This window comes from Cebus imitator, unplaced genomic scaffold, assembly GCF_001604975.1.
Source record: "Cebus imitator isolate Cc_AM_T3 unplaced genomic scaffold, Cebus_imitator-1.0 Scaffold0, whole genome shotgun sequence".
Taxonomy (NCBI): domain Eukaryota; kingdom Metazoa; phylum Chordata; class Mammalia; order Primates; family Cebidae; genus Cebus; species Cebus imitator.
In genome coordinates, this window is record NW_016107315.1 from 17322954 (window position 1) to 17344250 (window position 21297).

The window sequence follows — 21297 nt, forward strand, 5'->3', positions numbered from 1 at the left end:
AGTAGCTCTTAACAAATCAGGTCTTCTTCCTCCCCAATGGCCACTTTTCCCTATCGTGGCTGTCTCTCCTTCCATCCTTCTCTGGGACTATCCCTTCCTTTTTCCCCTGTCACATGATTCACTATCTCAGGTCCCCATTTCAAGGCCTCAAAATGGCTAATACAGGCTGAATACATAGTAGGTGCTACAAAGAAATCTGTTGAATAATTCAATTAACAGTTGAGGCCAACCCTCAAAGCCATTTAGAATTATGCTCCTATCTGGGAAGATTTGCTGACATTAAAAAGCGTGCCATGAATTAAGACACCAGATGCAGCTTTATGTCCGGAACTGAACAGAGCTGAAATAAAGGCATCATTACTAGATCGTTCCTAACAGGTGCCCCTTCCATATCTGTAATGCCAAATCCTGCTCATTCAAGTCTTCTTCAAAGACAAGTTCTAAAGTTTCATTAATGTTTATAAAACATTTTGAGATCTCCCTGAAAGTCATTACAGAATAAAACGTTAGTAGTGGTTCTAGCCCAGCTGGAAGGCACGTTCATCAAACACCTCCAGGAAGAATTCTCTAGCTAATTGGATTTTGCTGGTTTTCAGACACCTGCCAATTTTTTTTTATACCTATAGGTTCTTAACTAAATTATAATTTCTGGGATTTGGTTTTATCTCTTCTTCCAGAAGACCCCAGAAAACATCCCTTGCACCAAACTATTCATGCTCTATATGGCCCTATAAGATACGGTGGAATGGGGAGTGAATGAGGATTTGGAGGGGCTAGTTTGAGTTGGGGCCCTCGAAGAAAAGTTTATTTCTTCATGCAATGAATCTCGATAAAGCTAAGACTAGATACCTGTTCTGCTGTTCACTAAATGATTGGAAGAAATTTTGTAGTTGGTGTTATTGTATCTACTTATAGGCAATAAAAGTCAGGGGGCAACATTAAGGCACCTGTAAGATGTCACAGTGCAAATTGAGCTTAGTCTGATAATCAACTCAAGAATAAAGAAATCTAATTTTGCATGTTCAAGGCTTGAGCTGATCTCTAGCCCTGTGGGTACTAGAGTCAATTTTCTTATATTACCTGTTGGTCACCCTTTGCCTCATTAAGTGACTGTAGATCAATGAGCATGCAGAATCATAAGACAGTTCCATCCTAGGGAAGGCAAATTGCAGTTCAGCTTCAAAGCAACACACCTGACCTCATACAAAAGTGTTCCAGTTTATTACTTTGCACGACTGTGTGTTTCAATTTATTACACTGATGACTTACCTTGTACCACTCTGTGTTCAATTATGTATTTTCCGTTCTCATTACAGACCTTCAAACGACCACAAAAATATGTTCATTTAATGCTTTTTCTGTTCTTTTAAAATTTTTATTACTCAGAAAGGAGGAGGAAAATGGTTTGAGCATTAGCACTGGATATAAACTCAGATTGATTCTATATATTTAAATTACTCAGATAATTGGAGCAAAGAAACTTTTTCACTGGGAATAGCTAAATAGTAGCTAGAAAAATATATTTCGAGTCTTCACTACCTAGATAGTTGATGTCCACTAATACAATGAATATGCTGAACAATGCAGGCAAAGGAGAATAATGAAAAATTTCTGGAATCAAAAGAGATCAAATGGAGCAGGGTGGTATTTTGGAAAGAAATGGAGTTAATGATTTGAGAGATTTATGTTCTAGTTGAGAATCATCTACTTGCTAGGTTTTGATTTGGAGAAGCCTTATTTGTTGGAATATGTTATCTATGTAGTTCCTCCCCATTATAAATTATATAATGTTTTTAAATGTGAAGAGCCAAAATTAATTCTAAATTAATTGATTAGTAAGAAGAGTATTATAATATATTTATGATGAACAATGTATGAGTCAGTGTTCTGTCTTACTTTATAGAATGCTCTAGGCTTTGTCTTATTTTAAAATAAGTCCTGCCAGTGGGTTGTGACTTATAAAGAACAAAGATTACTGTACTCATTTCATCATCAAAACTCTCTTTTCTGAGGCTTGAAATTTATTTATTAAGGGCAACAATGAGCTAAGGCTTAAATGCTCATGCCTCCGAGAGAAGTAATCCAATTACTTACATTTGTCCTAAGGGGCAAGTGTATGAAGACTAACAGTGAATTGGGGCTCTACGTAATCTGAGATTCAAAGCCACTGACTGAATCCATCTGGAAACTAAGAATAAAAGGCAGCTAGCTCTCTCTCTCTAAGAACCTGTCATTCCTCCGTCTACAAACTTTCCGCTGCTACCAAGGCCGGATGACACTTCCTCCTAAAGATTATTGGACACCTTATCCCCCAAACCTGGTAATAAAATTTTCTTATCCTCATTAATCAAAAAAGCATGCATTCAGCAGTTGAAGTTGGAAAGAAATGATATTATCACAATGTGAACATCACAATAGTATGAGTCTTTACTAGAATCCTTAATTCAAATAAACAGTTTGAATATGAAGAATATTGGACAAGCTATCATTTATTTATGTTCCACAATGAGAGGCAGTGTATTTATTTTCCTAACTAATTCTTTTTATCATTTTAATTCAATTTGAAGCAATAAAGCTCATGGATGGTGTGGTATTTTCCTATATCCTGAAATACATTTCTCCTTCTTTATTTCATTCATTATTCATTCACTTGATAAACACTTATGGATTTCTAAAACATTGCTAGGTGCGAAGTGTTTGTAATATGGAGACATAAGGGATGGCTTCTCGACACGTCTTCTGCTAGTATGGGGCTCCTAGAGGTTGTAATAACCCTCTAACCTTCTTTTGCCCCTCTCTCTCCAGGACAATGTGAAGAACAAGACTTCAAGTTTCCTGATTACTGTTTCCCAAGGTCATTGAAACTAATACTGGTACCCATAGCCTTCCCATGAAGCTCTTTTGCATTTCATCTGGTACCAAACTCAATTTTTTTGTTCACCCTGACTTTAAGGAACTATTTTTGATTTAAATCATTCTTATTCTGATCCCCCTTTTTCAACATCACAAAGCTATGCTTCAGCATCACCCAGCGGTGCCTCTTCTCTGCCACCTTCTTGAGGCGAAACCCTTTCAGTGGTGTGCAAATAAGGAAATTTCCTTGAAAGGCAAAGGCGCAATCTGGCGCTGCCTTTGCAGAGAAACTCTCCTCATTATAAAGGCACACGATCACCTATTTTGAAATATAAAACAGTCCTTTCAGGCTTTAGTTGAAAAACATAGTATTTTAAGATTTGTCTTGAACGCCTCCTTTCAAGGGCTGCTTAATGAATTCCTGAGTTTAAAGGGAGTCACAGAAGAAAAGTATCCTCTTTGCTTTTTCTTTATTCTCTTAAGAAATTAATGCACATTATGATTTATGGAGGCCATTCCAAGACCTGGTGTGCCTGAGATCCCATTTACTAGACACATCTTGCAGCGATTCATTCCTAGAACTATCTTCAGGGACGGATGATGTACCAGGCATTCTCTCATAAAGAACACACAGCACAGTCAAACTAGGATAATTTAAGAAGAATTTCCTCTGCACAAAGACTGACAATAAAGGTGCAGGTTGGGTGATAGGGACCCTAAAGGATGGTACAAGGATCCCAGGCTGCCAGTGGCAACTGATGCCAGCTCCAGGACTATAGAGACTAGGGAAGATAAAGGCTACCAGAACCTGGAAGGGGAAAGGGTCATGTTGGCAAGCTGCCTAGAAAAGTGGAGCAAGGGACACAGCTGGTTTGAGGCAACCTTTAAAAAAGGAGCCAGAGAAATATAGTCCCTCCCTTCATCCCCAGCTGGGGTTCCCCTTTGGTTGAACTCGCCTTGAAGTCATGAGACACAGGAGCTCGCCAAAGATTTCCTTATAGGTCAGTTTCCTGGGGCCGAGATCAAGGTGAAGACAGGTAGATAATGTTTCCAGAGGGCAAATGGAGACCCATCTGGGACAAGCAGGGAGGCTGCTGTCTGACCATCACATCCCCAGGGCTATGGTAGTAGCTTCCAACTGGTCTGCCTGCTTTAGGGTAAATACATATCCATGTTTGCACAGGACAATGGCTGTTATATTTCTACGGCAGAGTTATAAGTAGTGTTAATTTTCACTGTCAGATGTGCCCTGGTTTAGATAATAAATTAAATGGTCATTCTATCCTGCTTCAACTCTTCACCCCATCGAGTTCTCCGTGCCCACAGAGTAGCCCTTTACAAGAGAGAATGGAATCATAAGTCATATGCTTAAAACTTTATGAGGACACCCACATCAACTGCAAAGTATCACAGACTGCCAGCCTCACTCTGCCTTCCTTCTGTCTTTCTGATCTCTTCTTCCATCCTCTCTTACTTCCTCTGCCCCGGCCACACCTGTCCCCTTGGTCTCTTTCAACAAGGTGGCCATATTGCCACCTGGGCCCTTTGCACTCACCGTTGTCTCTGTCGGGAAACCTTTTCTCCAAGACAAACGTCTGGCTTGTTTTCTCTCATTTCCTTTACATACTTAATGGAAAAAAATTACCTAGCAAAGAAATCTTCCTTGACCACCAATTCTATGTCTCCCCCAGCAGTAAAAGTCTTTCCTTAGCTCTGCTTTTTTTTTTAAACACTTCCCATCATCTCTATATTTATCTGGTTATTTTCTGTATTCCTCCACTAGAGTGGAAGTTCCCTATGAACAGGTATATATCTGCTTTGTCAATTACCATAATCCTAGAGTTTAGTAGAGTGCCTCGCACATATTACATGCTCAATAAATAGTTCTTAGACAAATAAAAAATGAAGATTACTCATGTAAAAGAGAGAGTTGGCTTCAATCCGTGAATCACAGGACGATTTGTTTCATTAGACTAAGCAATGGAAGCATATACATTATACAAATTCTAAATTATTAGGCAAAATAAGGGTGGTTATTAATATTGCTCTTGTTACCATCATCAGCAACACATGGTGAGTGGATAGACTAAATTATATCAGAAGGTTCTTACATTCATCTGTATCTTTGGCTATAATTATTATATTTATGCACATACTTTCTTAAAACACATTGAGAATATTTCTGATAAAGAATTCCTTTACTGCATAAATAAGTACTTTGTTCGTTAAAGTAGTCATGAGTCATATGGAGAATATAGGGTTTTGTGTTTGGTTAATTCAGACACAAAAAAGATAAGTGACCACAAAACTAATGAATATAGTATTAAATATTATACTACTAGAGTATTTAATACAATAACAAGTATATATTTAGATATAAAGGAAACAATATTTCAAAGGAGAACACAGCTCAAGGTAAAAATAAGCGAAATATCTGCTTTAGGAAAATTTCCATGAGAGTTGATCTCACTGGGAATGGCTGGTGTGTCTATATTTTCTTATCAATCTGATCTTCCAGGAATAGATTATTTTTTCCAGCCAACCAAAAGGTGGCAGACTACACAATACAACATTGTACCTGCCCTAACACTGAGAATACGGCAGTATTCAATCTGCTTTATATACCAAAATTTTCTTTAACATAAGCCATTTTATATATTCAGAGAAGATCTTAGCAACAAAGCTATTATTTAGCATATTACAAGATAAGAATCTCTTTTCTTACAATGATTAACATCAGAGATTGTAGTTGGTCCATATGCCAGTTTTTGATACTGAAATCCTAAAGTAAAAGGATTGAGGGAAAAAGAGAAAGATCATCTGAGCAGTGACAACTCCAGGTCCCATCTAAGCCTCACAAGTGTGGTTTTCACCATCTTTATGGGCAAAGATGCTGAGGCCTGGCACAGCTGCATAACTTGCCTACAATTACTCAATAATTCTGGTGTTTGATAAGGCCTGGAGGGTTTTAACCCACATCTGTCTTTCTCTAAAAGCCATGACCTTTTACTTAGGCCATGCGGCCATTTCATTTCTAGACTTAATGGAACTAAAAGAACATTTTATTGCTAGAGTTTCAGCCAAGTTCATACCCAGGCTCTACCAGTTCAGGGATCTAAAGCAATTTCAAAGAATCAGAGTTAACTCAATCAAATTTAGAACCAATTTGTTTCCATTCTCTTGAGGAAGAAAGGTGTCAGCTATTACCATTCCTACCATCTGACTTTATCACTTTCAAAGGGCCACAACTTACCCTGTCCTCACTGAATTCCTGAATCCTTAGGTTTGGATGATGAGCTCCAGATGAGTGCTCAACATTTTGTCTTAAAAGCACATAGGTACAAATATTCTCCTTATATATATATAAAAAGTTATGTTTAATATTCTAAGTGAGACAATGGGGGGACATTCATTAATAAACACATCACTCTATTAAATAAGATCAATCCAATAATTTTTCACACTGTAAATGATTTTTGAGCATAAAATATTTGTCCAGATATCGACTTTAACTTGTGAGCTTCACATTCACTTTCCCAGAACCAAAAATATAATTTACCTTTAACAGAAAAAGGCCAATATTCTTATGTGTTTCAGGAACATATCATGTCAAATAAATATTTTTTAGTACAACTGCTATGTACTCACTAGAATGTAGCAAGAAGATTATTATTTAATCTGTGATCTTTAGGGAATTTTAATGTCATAGGGAGCCAGGAAATAACAACACATTTGATACCTTTTTATTTTTTACTAAAATCTGCTAGAATGCCCAAATAGCTCATGGCATAGTTAACTCCTTAGAAGTACAGAAGGAGACCAATGGGCTGCAGATATCAGAGAACACCTTGTAGAACTTACCTAGACAATGAAAAGGCTATAACTATTATATTTTGTACATACTTTCTTAAAAAACATTGAGACTATTTCTGATAAAGAATCCCTTTACTGTATAAATAAGTACTTTGTTCATTAAAATAGTCATGAGTCATACTGAGAATATAGGGTTTTGTGTTTGGTTAATTCAGACCCAAAAAAGATAAGTGACCACAAAACTAATGAATATAGTATTAAATACTATAATACTAGAGTATTTAATACAATAACGAGTATATATTAAAATATAAAGTTCGGTTTTCCTGGGGCCTTCAAAGTGCCTTGAAGGCATCCACTCGTCTTCATTGCTGCTACCATGCTTCAGCAGGGATCTTCTCTTCTCTCCCCTAGCCCCTTTGCTGCTCAAAACTTGGCTGCTTGTTAGAAATGCACAAGAAGCCCACGCTTGGACCTCTTCAATCAGGAGTTACATTTTAACCATTTCTCGATGTCATGTAAATCTGAATTGTGAGGAGCACTGATCTAGATTGTCGTGATGACTTCCCCAAGTGCTATCTGTGTCCGGGTTTGTCCCCTCTCCACACGGTTAGCAGAATGATCATCCTATGGCATGTGTCTGTCCCAGTCATTCCTCAGCTTAAAGACCTGCCATAGCTCTTGTGCTGCCAGTGTTAGGTCCAGACTCCAAGGTATGGTATATGTAGCTCTTTAGATCACCCTATCACTCTAAGCTCACCATCTTTCCCTGTAATGCACCACTCACTTACCATTCCAACCCCCAGGCCCCTGGAAAGTACTCAGATATTTTTACAAATTCACACTGTTTTGCTTTTAGAGTCAAATCATTCTATCAAATCCAGCAAACCTTTCTTCCTTTCTTAGCATTCCAGGTTTCTATTGCTCCTCTAACATTCTGGTCTATCACTAAGCTCTCAGTAAGAATTGACCAGGTTTCCTCACTCAGAGCTGATAGTTTCCTCTTCTGTGATCCCAAGTCCTTTTGTTTATACTTCAGTAGTCCCACTTACCCCGGGGCTGTGTGCCCAATGGTATACAGTTTTAAACAGGACTGACTGTTTTAGCTTAGGCAGCTGAATAGATGGTGAGTGTCATTGTGCATTAGTTTATTAGCTGCATTCTAGTATGACAGCTGGGTCTGCAGGAGCAAAATGAGTTTAAGGCAATTATCCTAGATAATCTGCTCCCACTTTGCAAAAGAACACAGGACTCTGGAGTTATAAGTCTTTCTATTTCTGTCACTTGCTAGTTGCATGATCTTAGACAATTAACCTCTATGAACAAGTTTTACCATCTTTAAAATATGAATAGTAATTAGAGCTGTCTTCCAAAAAATTGTGAGAATTTAAAAAGATAATTGATGTGCAACACTTTAGACAACAATTAATAGAAAGCACTGTATAAACAATATTATTGTTTTCCATTTATTCTCATAATATAGTTGGAGCATTTATTATTTTCTGAAAACTGTACTGGATATCTGAGATAGGAAGATTATTCATACATGATGTCAGCCTAAATAACAAAGAGTATCAAGGGAGGTAGAAAAAAGGAGAAACCTGGAGACAATGTGTAAGTTGTTACTCTAGCAGTAAGCAAACTAATTAAGCACAAGACATTTTGGAAAAGGCTTCACACAGAGGAGGTGACATTTCAGTTACCCTCCACCCAATACCCCGATTGAGGATAAAATCATGAAAGTCCTCCATTGGAAGTATCTGTCATTATCTGGTCCTACTTTATCTAGACAGATATAGCATAGCTGCAAAATCTGTAAAATTCTGAAAGTTGAAAACTGTATAGATACCTAGATGTCAGGACTTTTCTTGTCCTTCACTCAGACACTGTGTGGTACATGCTGGTGATTCTGTCTGTCCCATTTTATCTTCCCCTGCTCCATGCCTGCTCAGGGCAGACAATTTCCTAACTATGCTACACCTGGCCCTGAATCCAAGTTGGCACCAACGTTTTCTGCATCAGTAATGCCCCGGGTTTCTTCTTTGCTAATTTAGGGTTATTCACAGGCCAAGACACTTCAATTTTTTATGTCTTCCGTGAGGTACCCCTTTTTATCTCAGTCCCTGGGGGTTCCTGCAGTTCTTGACTGTATCACCTGCAAGCCAGTTACTTACAAGCATGATGCTGCTACTTCACTGTTTATATTTACACAATTGCTGTAGCCAGGCTGAAGTCTCCATGAAGGATGGAGTCGTGGCATTTATCCACCTTGGCTTCCTCCATTGCTTACTCTGAGACTTTGGGAAGGACTCCTCCACCTAACCCCCACTGCAGTTCTCTGTACCACAGTTTCTTCATCAGTAAAAATTAAAGTATTCGACTATCAGATTAGACTGGATGATTTTCACATTTGCCTACAGCTGAAACAATCAATGATTCTTTCCATGAGAAACCTCTCAACTTGTCTCTACAAGGATTCTCCTAGCACAAAATTGAGCTCATTCTGAATCCAAATTCATGTGCACCCCAATCCCGCCTTTGTCCTAATGCTGTGAGAAAATAATGCAGTCTATTTTGCAGACCCTGTCACTGTTCTACCATATAACATCCTATTATTCTTCTGAAATGGAAGATTAAGTTTTCCAGCGTGTCTGACTGAAGGCCCAAGATCATCAAATACATAACCATTTGCTTGCAATTTCCCTGGGGAAGGTTATTAACAACAACTTAGTCCCTGATAAATGACTATGTTTCTAAGGTAGTGGTTTATACCAAGGTTCCTAAATACACATCATTTAAATTTACCCAGACAGCCATGTGTCAAATAAACAGCAGCCGATTATTAAAACACACACTCATTCTTAGGCAAGAGGCTGCTCTGCAACACTGGTTGTGCTGAATCAGTGATTTGCCTTAAACATAAAGGCGTATTTAATATCCACACCCACTCCCCGTTTTCTTATAAAAGAAATATTGCAATGAAATATTGCAAGAAAATTTTATTTCTTATAAAAGAAACACTTGCAATGTTGCTGATGAAGAAGAGTGGCTCATTGGTTGTCACCTGCAGTCCAGAGACATACCTGGTAACAGGGGGTTAAACGTTGCCAAAGCAAAGTGAAATTCTTCATGGAATATAGGGGTTAAAAAGAAGCTAAAGGCTTCTAGGGCAAGTCCCTTAGCATCTTCTAATGGTCATAGAGCTGCTTGTGTGTAAGTATGTCCAACCAAGGGACAGGAATCACCTCATGAGGGAGAACCTCCCAAAAGGGAACAGTTCTCAGGTCTTTACAATGTGTTTCTTATTGAATTATTGGTGACATGAAGGATAAATGCTTGAGATGATGGATACCCCATGTATCCTGATGTGATTATTATGCATTGTATGCTTGTATCAGAATGTCTTCTGTAACCCATAATTATATACACCTACTGTGTACTCACAAAAATTAAAAAGAATAAATTTTTAAAATTAAAATAAAATGTGTTTCTTGTAACATTTTCTGCCCTTTTTTCTAGTTATTCCCCCATCCAGAATAAGCAACCACCTCTAAGTAATAAAGAAAGAAGGCAAGAAAGGAAGAAAGAGAAGACACGGTCTCTTTATGGAGCATTAATTATTGTTTTTCACATTATATACTTGATCTTGATAATCTGTAGCCACGATAACAGTGTGACTAATAGCATGTCATTGGAAATGCAACAGTCCTGGCTTTAAATTCTAGCTCTTTATGTTAGAACTGGTGACCCGTGGCAAGTTTTACTTCTGTAAGCCTCAGTTTTTCCACTAATAAAATTGATTATATTTATTTCAATGCATTATTGCTAAGAGTACCTAACATATATAGAAAATATATAGTGCTCCATGCAAAGAAAATGCTGAAAACATGGCTATATTAGTAAAACCAGTAAAACCTCACAATAAATCTTATAGTCATTGAGGGTCTTCTGTTTTTTGAAGACAGTTGTAACCTCTAACCGGAGTCCTCTCTTCTCTGGGTTTAACGTATCCAGTCAGCCTAAACTCAATCCTGCAAATAGAAAGTCTCTTTCTTCCAGCATCTCACCCTTTGCTCTGACAGTCCTCTGGGTCATGTCTAGCCCTTGTAAAGAGTAGAGCATGCAGTGGACATAGTACTCCCCAAGGAGACTGCCAAACACTGACCTATGTGAAACTGTGACCTTGCCTGTACCAGGCACACCAGTTGCACAATTGTGGCACAGGAGTCCACTACCTATACTGTTTCATTATCTAAAGTTCAATAAAGGTCCTCTGACACTGGTTGACATACAGGAAATAACTCAATAAAACGTGAACACATGCACAAATGAAGAATTAATGAAGGAATCAGTCAATCAATTAATAAACCAGGAAGTGGTCAAGTCAAAGTCAGTTAAGGTGTGGGTAGGAAGTAGATGAGAACAAAGAAACATGAGTCTACCCAAAAGCCTGGCGATAGTGTTAGGAGTTCAGGGGTGAAGGAGTAAGTGGCCTTCATTTCACTTTCCCAGTAAAAGCAGCAGCTCTGCATATGTTGTTCTGATCAACCTCAAATCAGGTATCGCAGAGATTGCTTGCACGTCATACTATAGTAGCTCCACCTGATTTGAAAACACACCGCTCTCCTGTTTCCAGTATTTGCTTCCTGCTCTCCATTTCGTCAAATCTCATTCCTACATCTTTGCTTCTTCCTCTCATTGATGGCTTCCCCTTTTATAATAGGTAGGGGACAAAGCACTGCATCATCAGTGCCTTCCATGAGCTCCTGCCCTCATCACCTTCCGACTAAAAGGCAGGCTTGAGGCATAAGTTGCATAAGTCTCCAAGGACTATTGCTTTAACCCTGTTTCTAAGCCAGGAACAGAGGTTTTCGGCTTTCTTTTTTTTTTTTTTTTTTTTTTTTTCAGATATTAGGCATAGTTTTGAATACCCAAGAGAAAGGTAAATGATTTTGTTGACCAGTTCACTTTAATTTAAAGAGCTGACAGACAGCAATCTGACTTACTTGGTCATAATATTTTCTCTCTACTATTAACCCTCTTCTCTCTACTCCCTTCTCCAATTAGCACTCAGTGTTCACTCTGCAGATCTTTTGTGAAAGCTGTGTGCTACAGAAAACTTCTCCTGAGGCCAGCTGACAAGAAGAGGTGCCAGAAAAATCAGCCTCTGTTGTAGTTCTCTGTGGTGGGAGCAGACCCATTCCATGATTGTAAATGGATCCTTATAAACTCAGCATAATGAAGCAGTAATTACCTAAGAGGTGATGGATTGGGGGAGATTTTCTAGGCTAAATGATTTGCAATGTATAGTATTGCAGCAATTAAGCTAAAGTGATCACAGAAATCTCGCACTTGACTGGTGCAGGTTTTGTCTCCTTTCTTTTCCTTTCTTTTTACCTTCCTTCTTTACTTCCTTCCTTCCTTTCTTCCTTCTTCCTTCCCCCTTCTTCCTTCCTTCCTTCCTTCCTTCCTTCCTTCCTTCCTTCCTTCTTCTTCCTTCCCTCTTCCCTTCCTCCCTTTCCATTCCCTTTTTCCATTTCCATCATGTGTTCTATTGGAAATTTAAATTGCTTGGCATTTTGAGTTTTTTGCTAAAGACTCTGGCTTGGGTGCTGTCTTTAGAACTGGGTGTACACACACATACACACACACACCCATACCTCACACTTAGCTTTTAAAATTTGCATTTTCTGAGAGAAGCTTTGTAGCATTACATCCTTCCATTACACTCCAAGAAAATTAATGAGATGAACATGCAGTGCTATTAGTCAGTGGAGGAGGCAGGGTCACAGCTGCCAAGAGTCTCTGTGGGACACATTGCAGTTTAGTTACTCTGATTGGTCCCTTTCTATAAAAACGTTGGCCCAGAAACAACTCCTTGAATTTAATCTGTCTTTAGAGGAATTATAAAGGTCTAGTAACTGGACAAGAGACACAAACCTATCAGGTGCATGAGGCATGAGGAAGTCATTTGGAACATGTATTTGATTCCTCATGGTAAACATGGTTTTGAAGACATCTTGTTCTATCAAGAGACTTTATCTCACTGAGAGAAACAGAGACAAGACATGAAGTGAGAGAAGCAAACTGCAGTGTAGGAAGGCTTGATCTTAAATGTAGCTTTGTTCTAAACTCCTGGCTGCATGCCCACCAATCAGGCCTTCTTTTCTATGATGCCTTGGTCTTCACTCAGCTTTGATCATGAGAGATCCTTCCTGCCCCACATCGAATTTCCCCCTTAAAGGCTGTCCTTCCAGTTGGAATGGCCTCCTATGCGTTTTCCAAAACCTTTCCTTTCAGTTACTCATCAACCCTACTTCAAGGTGACTTTAATATTCACACCAATCCAGTCATGCTCCCCTGCCCCCCACATAGCATATTTCTCTCTTTCCACAATAAATAAATGTGTGTGTGTGTGTCTCTGTGTGTGTGTGTGTGTGTGTGTGTGAGAGAGAGAGAGAGAGAGAGAGAGAGAGAGAGAGAGAGAAAAATAGGTTTGGGTTGATATTAAATTGCATGTGGTGTACTTAGGCAAGTAATACAGAATATTTTTGCTTGCAAGTGACAGAATTCAAATTCAAAACAGCTTAGATAAGAAGACATGATCAGCTCTCTCAACCCAGAGAAGGGCTGTGTCAGAGGCAGGAATCCTAGGGAAAATGGACACGGGGATTCAAACACTGAAGGGCCCTTCTTTATCTCTGTCCCTCTCTCTACACATCAGCCTCATGCTTCCATGTCTGTTTCTTCCACATGGGAGGAAACAATCATTTTTTTCTTTCTTTAATTATTTCAGCAATATATCAGGCATTGTAGGAGCTGGGAAACATTAGTGCATGAAAAATCTCTGCTCTGAAGACCTTCAATTCTAGTGGTCCCAATAGCTGCCAGTTCTCCTATTTCAGAGTCAACACACACACACACACACACACACACACACTCATGATTAAGAAACATACTTTTGCTCTTGGCCATAAGTTCAAAATCCTAAAGAATGACTGATTGGTATAGTGTGTATGAAATGTCTGGCATCTCTCCCTGGACTAATTACATATGTAAATCTGAAAGGACCCTTGAGCCACACAGTGGTCAGAAGAGATGAAAGTTTCCATTTAAATGTCCTTCCTGAAGTAGAAGGAAAGCATCTCTTAGAAACAGAACAACTTTAGAGCTTCTCGGCATCTACCTATATATGAATATTTCTTCCCAGGTACTCTTTTAAAAACAATTTGCAATGATTTCCCCAAAAATAAATAAATAATAACTTCATATTTTAAAACGACATGATGATTATTGCTACCTTGTTCTATATCCAGAAAATAAATACTACAGCTTGTGGTGCTAGCCTCACCTGTGGGGTGTCAACAGAGAGGAGAGGGGAGGAGCATTACCTTTGTGGCTTTGTTTTTTTGTGTACATTTTTAAATGTTATTTGATTGTAAACCTGATGTCACATTTTGTCCATTCTAGGTAAACAGAGATTTTATGTGATGTGAGCCTAAAATATGCAAAAAGAAAGAAGCAGTTAGAAGTTGTTGAATAGACAAAGTGCTGAAAGTGGGACTCAGTAACCAAGAAAAGAAGAAAAATTAGAAACAAGAAAAAATCTGCAGGTGGAAGTATCTGAGGGTCTGGCTTGCCACACTGGTCAGAGAATAGGAAGCATCTGTCACAGTTCCCTATACTGGTGGCCAACGATCTTAGCCTAGGCTCTAGATAGAGTGGAGCTGGAGAGCATGGATTTCTAGAAAGGAAGCCACATGCTGAGAAAGGGCCAGACTCTAATAAATTCCAGAGAGACATTGAGGAATTGCAAATTTTGCACATCTTATGAAGCAATGAACTAGATCAGAAAAGAACTCAATGTCAGACAATCTGAGGTTTAGTTCTGGCTTGGCGTTTATTGGCTGTGTCACCCAATGAAGGAAGCAAACTAGGCTGTGGTTTCCAGAAGATTAAAATAAAGATAATAATATACCTATGTATCTTCTCTATTGTTCAGAATCATTGTGCCTTTCCTGTAAGAAGAAATCTTTCTCACCAAAACTGGTTACACTCTGATATTACATCTACCCTGTGCCTATCAGTATGCCCCATGAAAAGAAGATGCTGAAGAAGTCCATTCCATAAAAGTTTGAGGGAAGCCTGCCATTCTCAGAAAGAAACCCCAAATCCTCCACAGGCTTAAGAATAAATTATTTTAAAGGCACCTCCAGTAGAAAAACATGAAAATGAAACCTTGGGCCAAAGGTCATTCTGGGAACATTTTCCTATCAAATTTGGCTTTGGGGTTATTGCATTACTTCACCTGAGCTCTACCTGCCTCTTTCCTTACATCCTTCTAGAGATGCCTTATGTTATGGCCAAGCAATGCGATGTCCCCATATGTGGTACACGATCATAAAATACTTTGGGATTTGGCTAGAAGAAAGATACTAAAAAATATTATTATTACTCTCTATAATTTTTTTTTCTCTTCTCCTGAGACAGTCTCCTTCTATCACCCAGGTTGGAGTACAGTCACTCAATCTTGGCTCACTGCAACCTCTGCCCCCTGGGTTCAAGCCGTTCTCCTCCTTCAACCTCCAGAGTAGCTAGGATTGTAGGCACACACCACCACACCCAGCTAATTTTTGTATTTTTTTAGTAGAGATGGGGTTTCACCATGTTGGCCAGGCTGGTCTTGAACTCCTAACCTTGTGATCTGCCATCCTCAGCATCCCAAAGTGCTGGGATTACAGGTTTGAGCCACCATGTCTGGCCTGTATATATATATTTTTTAAAAAATCTGACAAACAGCATTAGATCCATTTTCAATTTCTTGGCAGCCTCAACACACCTAGGGTTTTTAGCTTTCGCATTATATACCATAGTGGACAGGTTGGCTCATACATGTGGAGAAGCATGGGGGGTCTGCCTCCTGAGTAGAATGAGGATTGATAACACTCTTGGTTGCACAGAGAAAGACTGCAGTTTGAGCCAAGCTCATTACCTCTTAGTATGCAGTGTCAATTCTCTGGGTTAAAAATAGTCCACTCTGATGTCTTTTAATGGAATGAAGCTTCACCAGAGCAATAATGGAAAACAAATTGTATGGGAATCTAATGCAATTGAGCGATTGCAATCTGCATCTGCACTTTCATAGAGAGTTTGTTGTTGAATTGGGTTTGATACATATCATAAGAGTAATGCCAAATGGAATCCTGACAGCTGCTGTGATTGACAGCTGTCAAACGACGTGACAGATCAGGCTGTCTTTCAGGAGGAACAAGATTCATAGACCTCATTACAGGTGGATGGATGGTGCATACAGACTGCAGTTGGTTATCTAGGCATTTATTCTCCAAAATGCCAATGGGGAGTACATGCTTGTATAAATGACCAAGTCAATCCCCTTACCTACTATATCCAATTACCTCTTTTCTACCTACTGAACTGCTGTCTAGCTAACAGCTGGATCTTCATGTTCAACCAACTTGAGCCGCTGTTTATATAGAGAGGCTCCACATCAATGGACTTATTTATTGCATGTCTGCCTCCGTACTTGGGCTATTTATCTCTCAGCTCACTGCATCTGCCTATCAATTCTGTCGTTGTTGTTCCCAGGCCACAATGAGCCAGAATTTAGAAAACAACATAAAATTAGATTTCTCTTGCCCAGAAGGATTGCTGAGTGTCCTGGGTTCTCATTCAATATGAGTTATCCTGTTCCTTCTAGGCCAGGTATGTGACCAAGTGCCTGAGGAGGTTTATTATAGATCAGATCAAAGCTCAGTTTAAGTAGAAGGAGGATAATGAGAAGATGGGGAAGAACATAAAAAAAGAAGAAAATGCATATGTCTGCTGTTTCTGGTTTGGATATTTTGCAGATGTTGTATAACTAGTCAGAGAATATTTATAATTTAAGGGGTAAGCATGCAAATCACATTTGTTTTAAAATTTTTGAGTTCTTTAGTTCTGAAGGCTGCTATGTGCTAAGAGCAGACTGCTCATCAATCCCTCTGGGATAAATCACTTCTTGGGATGATTGTCAAACAATCTCAGGGGATAGAGCTATCCACTAAGTTACCAGATCTGTCAATCTTCAGTAGCACTTTGATATTAAAAATTAGGAAGGAATAAAATTTCTGTAAAGCAATATGGCGAATTCTTGCTTTAGCATCCTCTGTGTTAGAATGTTTCTGAACAGACATTTTAAAGCTTGAAAAAGACTATAATATTTTTTAAAAACTTGCTAATAATTTGACTCCTTGGAACTCTGATGCATATGCGCCCTCTAGGAACTCATGAGGAGCATCTGTTTCTATACTGCACTAATGGTTACAAATAAATCTAGTAAGAATCGTTTTCAGATTTTTAAAAAACCAAATGGTTTCATTAATTGAAATCAAGGTCATTCTTATTTCTGACCCTAACATATTTTCTATGGCTCTCCTGGGAAGATTTCCAACAAGACTGCCCTCTTTTTAAACAAACTACTTTGCAGTAATATCCTAAATCATTCTTCATTTTATTAGCATTATTATCTCTAATGCTAACATACATATTTAATGCTTTTCTTTCTCAAAGTATCTTCCAATACTTTATCTCACTTTAATCTACTAACAACTCTAGGAGACAGAGGATCTATTACTCAACTTACAAAGAAAAGGAAACAGTACAAACTATTATGTGATACCTAATGGCAACCAATGGGTTCATGACAAAGAGGAGACTTGAATATACACTTCTTGAGTCTGAATCCACATGTTTGTATTTGGAGGGCTTATAAAATATAGGCATGGAGGGAGGGAGAGTGAGTCTCTCAACACTATGGAAGTGTATGCACTATTTTGTGTATGTGCATAATGTGCTTTATTTTTCCTATGGAGAGAGGATAAGCACCAATGAACTAGATAATGTTGCTAGTCTGTTTTTCAATCTTCAGGGAAAAATCTATTCCTAGAGACAGAAAGATTGGTTACCAGAAAGTAGCTGTCAGTCCTTATTTGGGTCATCTGCAAGTACCTTTCCACAGTGAGGAGGCAAATGGGGACAATTTTTGAGAAAACTACATCAGAACTAAGGAAATGTGTACTTATTAAGTGTTCTTAATAAATACTTCCAGTAAGTAATTGAATAAATACTTCCAATAAGCAATTACTTATGAGCCCCCAAACTTAATTCCTATGGAATCTCAAAAGTAAATCACACACACACACACACACACACACAGAAAAAAATTTATAGACCCTACCCTTGAGGTATTTTCAATCTTAATCATATACCATATAACGAATACATTGGAAAGAATTAAAGACTTAACCACTTTTCCACTTTTATTTCTTTAGCTGTAATATAGAAATAATAAAAGCAATGAGGGCAGGACAAGCAAATATATTGTAAATAATATGGAACTGGTCAATCAGATCTATGTGGAGCCTCACAGTAGATTAGGGCAATCCATAGATGCACCCTATAGAAAACCCTCCTGATAGGCATTTCATGGTCACCAACACAGTTAGATGCAACCACAGACTTCTTTACAAGCCATCACAATGAACCATAATCCTGGCACAGTACCTGCATCCCCCAAGTAGTATTGCTGGCTTTCTTTTTTCTCGCCTTTACAATATAATTTCTTTGTTTGCTGGAATCCATACCTTGTAAATGGCGGGTAAACAATAAAACTCTGTGGAATAAGTGAATGAATAAATGAATGAATTTCTATGTCTTCCATGTCTAACATGGGCCTTCGATGTATTTTGATGTCTGAATAAATATGTCCAGACTTAGAAGGCAAATATGAAAATGAATCACTAAAAAGGCATTCCAGGAGAGTAAAAATTATCTGCAAAGGAAAGAAGGGCTCTCCACAGAAAGGGAACAAGACAGCTGCCAATGTCTGCATTTTAATATCTTTGTATCTTCCCATTTTGCACTGGCCATGTGATTTCTCATCACCACAGTCAACAGCTTCCAAAATGCTATGCTGTGCAGATGACTTATTTAAAAAAAAAGAAAAGTTAAACTTTCACACCTATCATCGAAGTCCGTACTTAGTCTCAAGTCATATTGTTAGTAAAATGATATTTCTTATGACTTTGGCTGTTTTGAATTTCAGAATAAAAGAAATTTCTAGACTATTCAGGAAATAAGCCTGCAAATAGACTGGAGGGAAAAAGATTGGATTCTAGAACACCTTATAGTCTCTCTACATGAGTTGAATTATCCAGGTAGTATGCCAGTCTCCTGCATTATTCTAACTGTATAAACACTGCTGAAGTCTTTATTCAGAATTATCACAGCCTGTCACTACTCAGTTACTGAAACCACACAACACCCTATCAAAGCTGACTCCAGTAAGCAAATGCTTCAAAATGACTCTCAGGATTCCACATTACAAAAAGTCAAGTCCCTGAAGTGACAGAGTAAAGTCAATAGCCCTGCTATATATATATTTTTTAATTTCTATTTTTTTATTTTTAAAGGGAGCTAATAATGAGGGTTATCTCTCCAGGATCAACTCTGATTCTATAGTCAATATTCAGTTTAAGTAGATATTTTTGCTCATCTAATAATAATTTATACATCTAAGTAGAAAAAATAATTTCATGATAGAGAGCTTAATCCATTAGATAGAACATCTGAGGAAGTCATGATGGAAGGGAACAGAAGCTAGAATTGGACTCTGGCTCATCTTAGAAGTGATGTTTTGCCAAGCAAATTGTGCAAGACAGAGCAAAACATTTGCATTTGAAGTCTTGAAACTATCGATCCTTCAACAAGTTTTCTTGAGTCATAGCTGAGGTTCTCTGGGTGAGAACTGCCTGAATAATTAGGATTCATTTGGTCAGCCAAAGAAGCCCTTCATGAATAAAACTAATACTAGACTCCAGAGGTTCTTTCAAAGATTGGGCAGTGTACAGACTAAGGGCTTCTGTACATGGTGTATGCCCTTCTAGGAATAACTTTTTCTCATCTCTGCTAATTGAAATGCTTCTTTCTTCTCCTGGTCCAGCTCAAGTATATGTTCTCTAAATCTCTCCCTGAATATTTCAATGAGTGATAATTACCCTTTCCCCTGCACTTTGTCACTCATTCACTCAAAAAACTATTTTGAGTATCTATTATGCATCCAGCACACAAAAGTAAGTAAGACAGGCTCATCTCCTCAAAGACATTGGTGCCACTGCCTTCACACTTCTACTTGCAAGCCAACAATCACAGCATAGGATGTTGAGGTTCATAACATAGGATCACATAACACAATCACAGCATAGGATGCTGAGGACCATAACAGAGGCAGGCAAAATCACCTGATTTTGGTGTTGAAATACTGGGCACAGTAACACTGGAGCTAAGCTTAAATGATGATACAAAGTTCAAATGATCAAGATGAGCAAGAAAAGCAATCTAGGCAGAAGAAACAGCTTGTGGAAAGGTGTGAGGGAAGGGCATGAGTAATTTGGTACAGCTGGAGTGGGGCAGTAAGTGGGGAAAAGGAGGAAAATGAAGCTGAATAGGAAGGCAGGAATCAGATCAGAAAGAAAAGCCTAGCAAGCCTCTCAAAGGAGTTCAGGTTGTATCCTGTAGGCAATGAGGAGCCATTGAGGATTCCAAGCACGGAGGCAATAGGATCATATTCACATGCTCTCTAAAGACAAATACTCCTACAGCTATGTGAAAGGTGATTTAGAGTAACACTGGAGCCAAGCAGACGAGTGTGAAGGCTACTGATAGTCTAGACAAGAAAGAGAAAATCATATTTATGAATTAGGAGGATGACAATACAAATAGAGAAGAGGAAACTGACTTGAGAAACATGTGTGCACCCTATTGTGTTTTAGTATTTGTCATGTTCTGACTTTCGTTATGATTATTTGAGTGCATATTATCTATGTCTTCCTCTAAACCATGGGATCCTTGAGGGTAATGGTCAGTCTCACTTATAATTCTGTTTCTTACAAGCTTAATAATATAGTCTATTGAAGATAGTGGGGCTGGGCATGATGGCTCACACCTGTAAACCCAGCACTTTTGGAGACCAAGGCAGGGCAGGTCACTTGAGGTCAGGAGTTTGAGACAAGCCTGACCAACGTGGTGAAACCCTGTCTCTACTAAAAATACAAATATTAGCTGGGAGTGGTGGTGAGTGCTTGTAGTCCTAGCTACTCTGGGGGCTGAGGAAAGAGAATAACTTGAACCTGGGCTGAGATTGAGCCTGTGCACTCCAGCCTGAGTGACAGAGCAAGAGTCTGTCTCAAAAAAAAAAAAAAAAAAAAAAAAAAAAAGAAAAGAAAAGAAAAGAAAAAGAAAAAGAAAATAGTGGAAACCCAACATATTATGTGTTGAAATCTATCAGGTAACTCTTCATTGTCCATTAAAGTAGGCTGTCTTATTTTGGGCACTGCCTCATGGTTTGATATCAGTTAGTGACCTCAGAGAAGTAGGTCAATAAAAGAAGCATGTGCTTTAAGCTCATGTCTTAAAATAAGGCCTGGAATCAGTTGTGAACCCAAAGTCAATAATCTGAATTTGTCTGACATGAATTCTCTTTTATGATAGAGGAAGATATGGGATAACTAACTATAAGTTAGCTCTGCACCTTGGTCCTATTTCCCCAGCTGAACTTGAGATTGGAGCCTCATT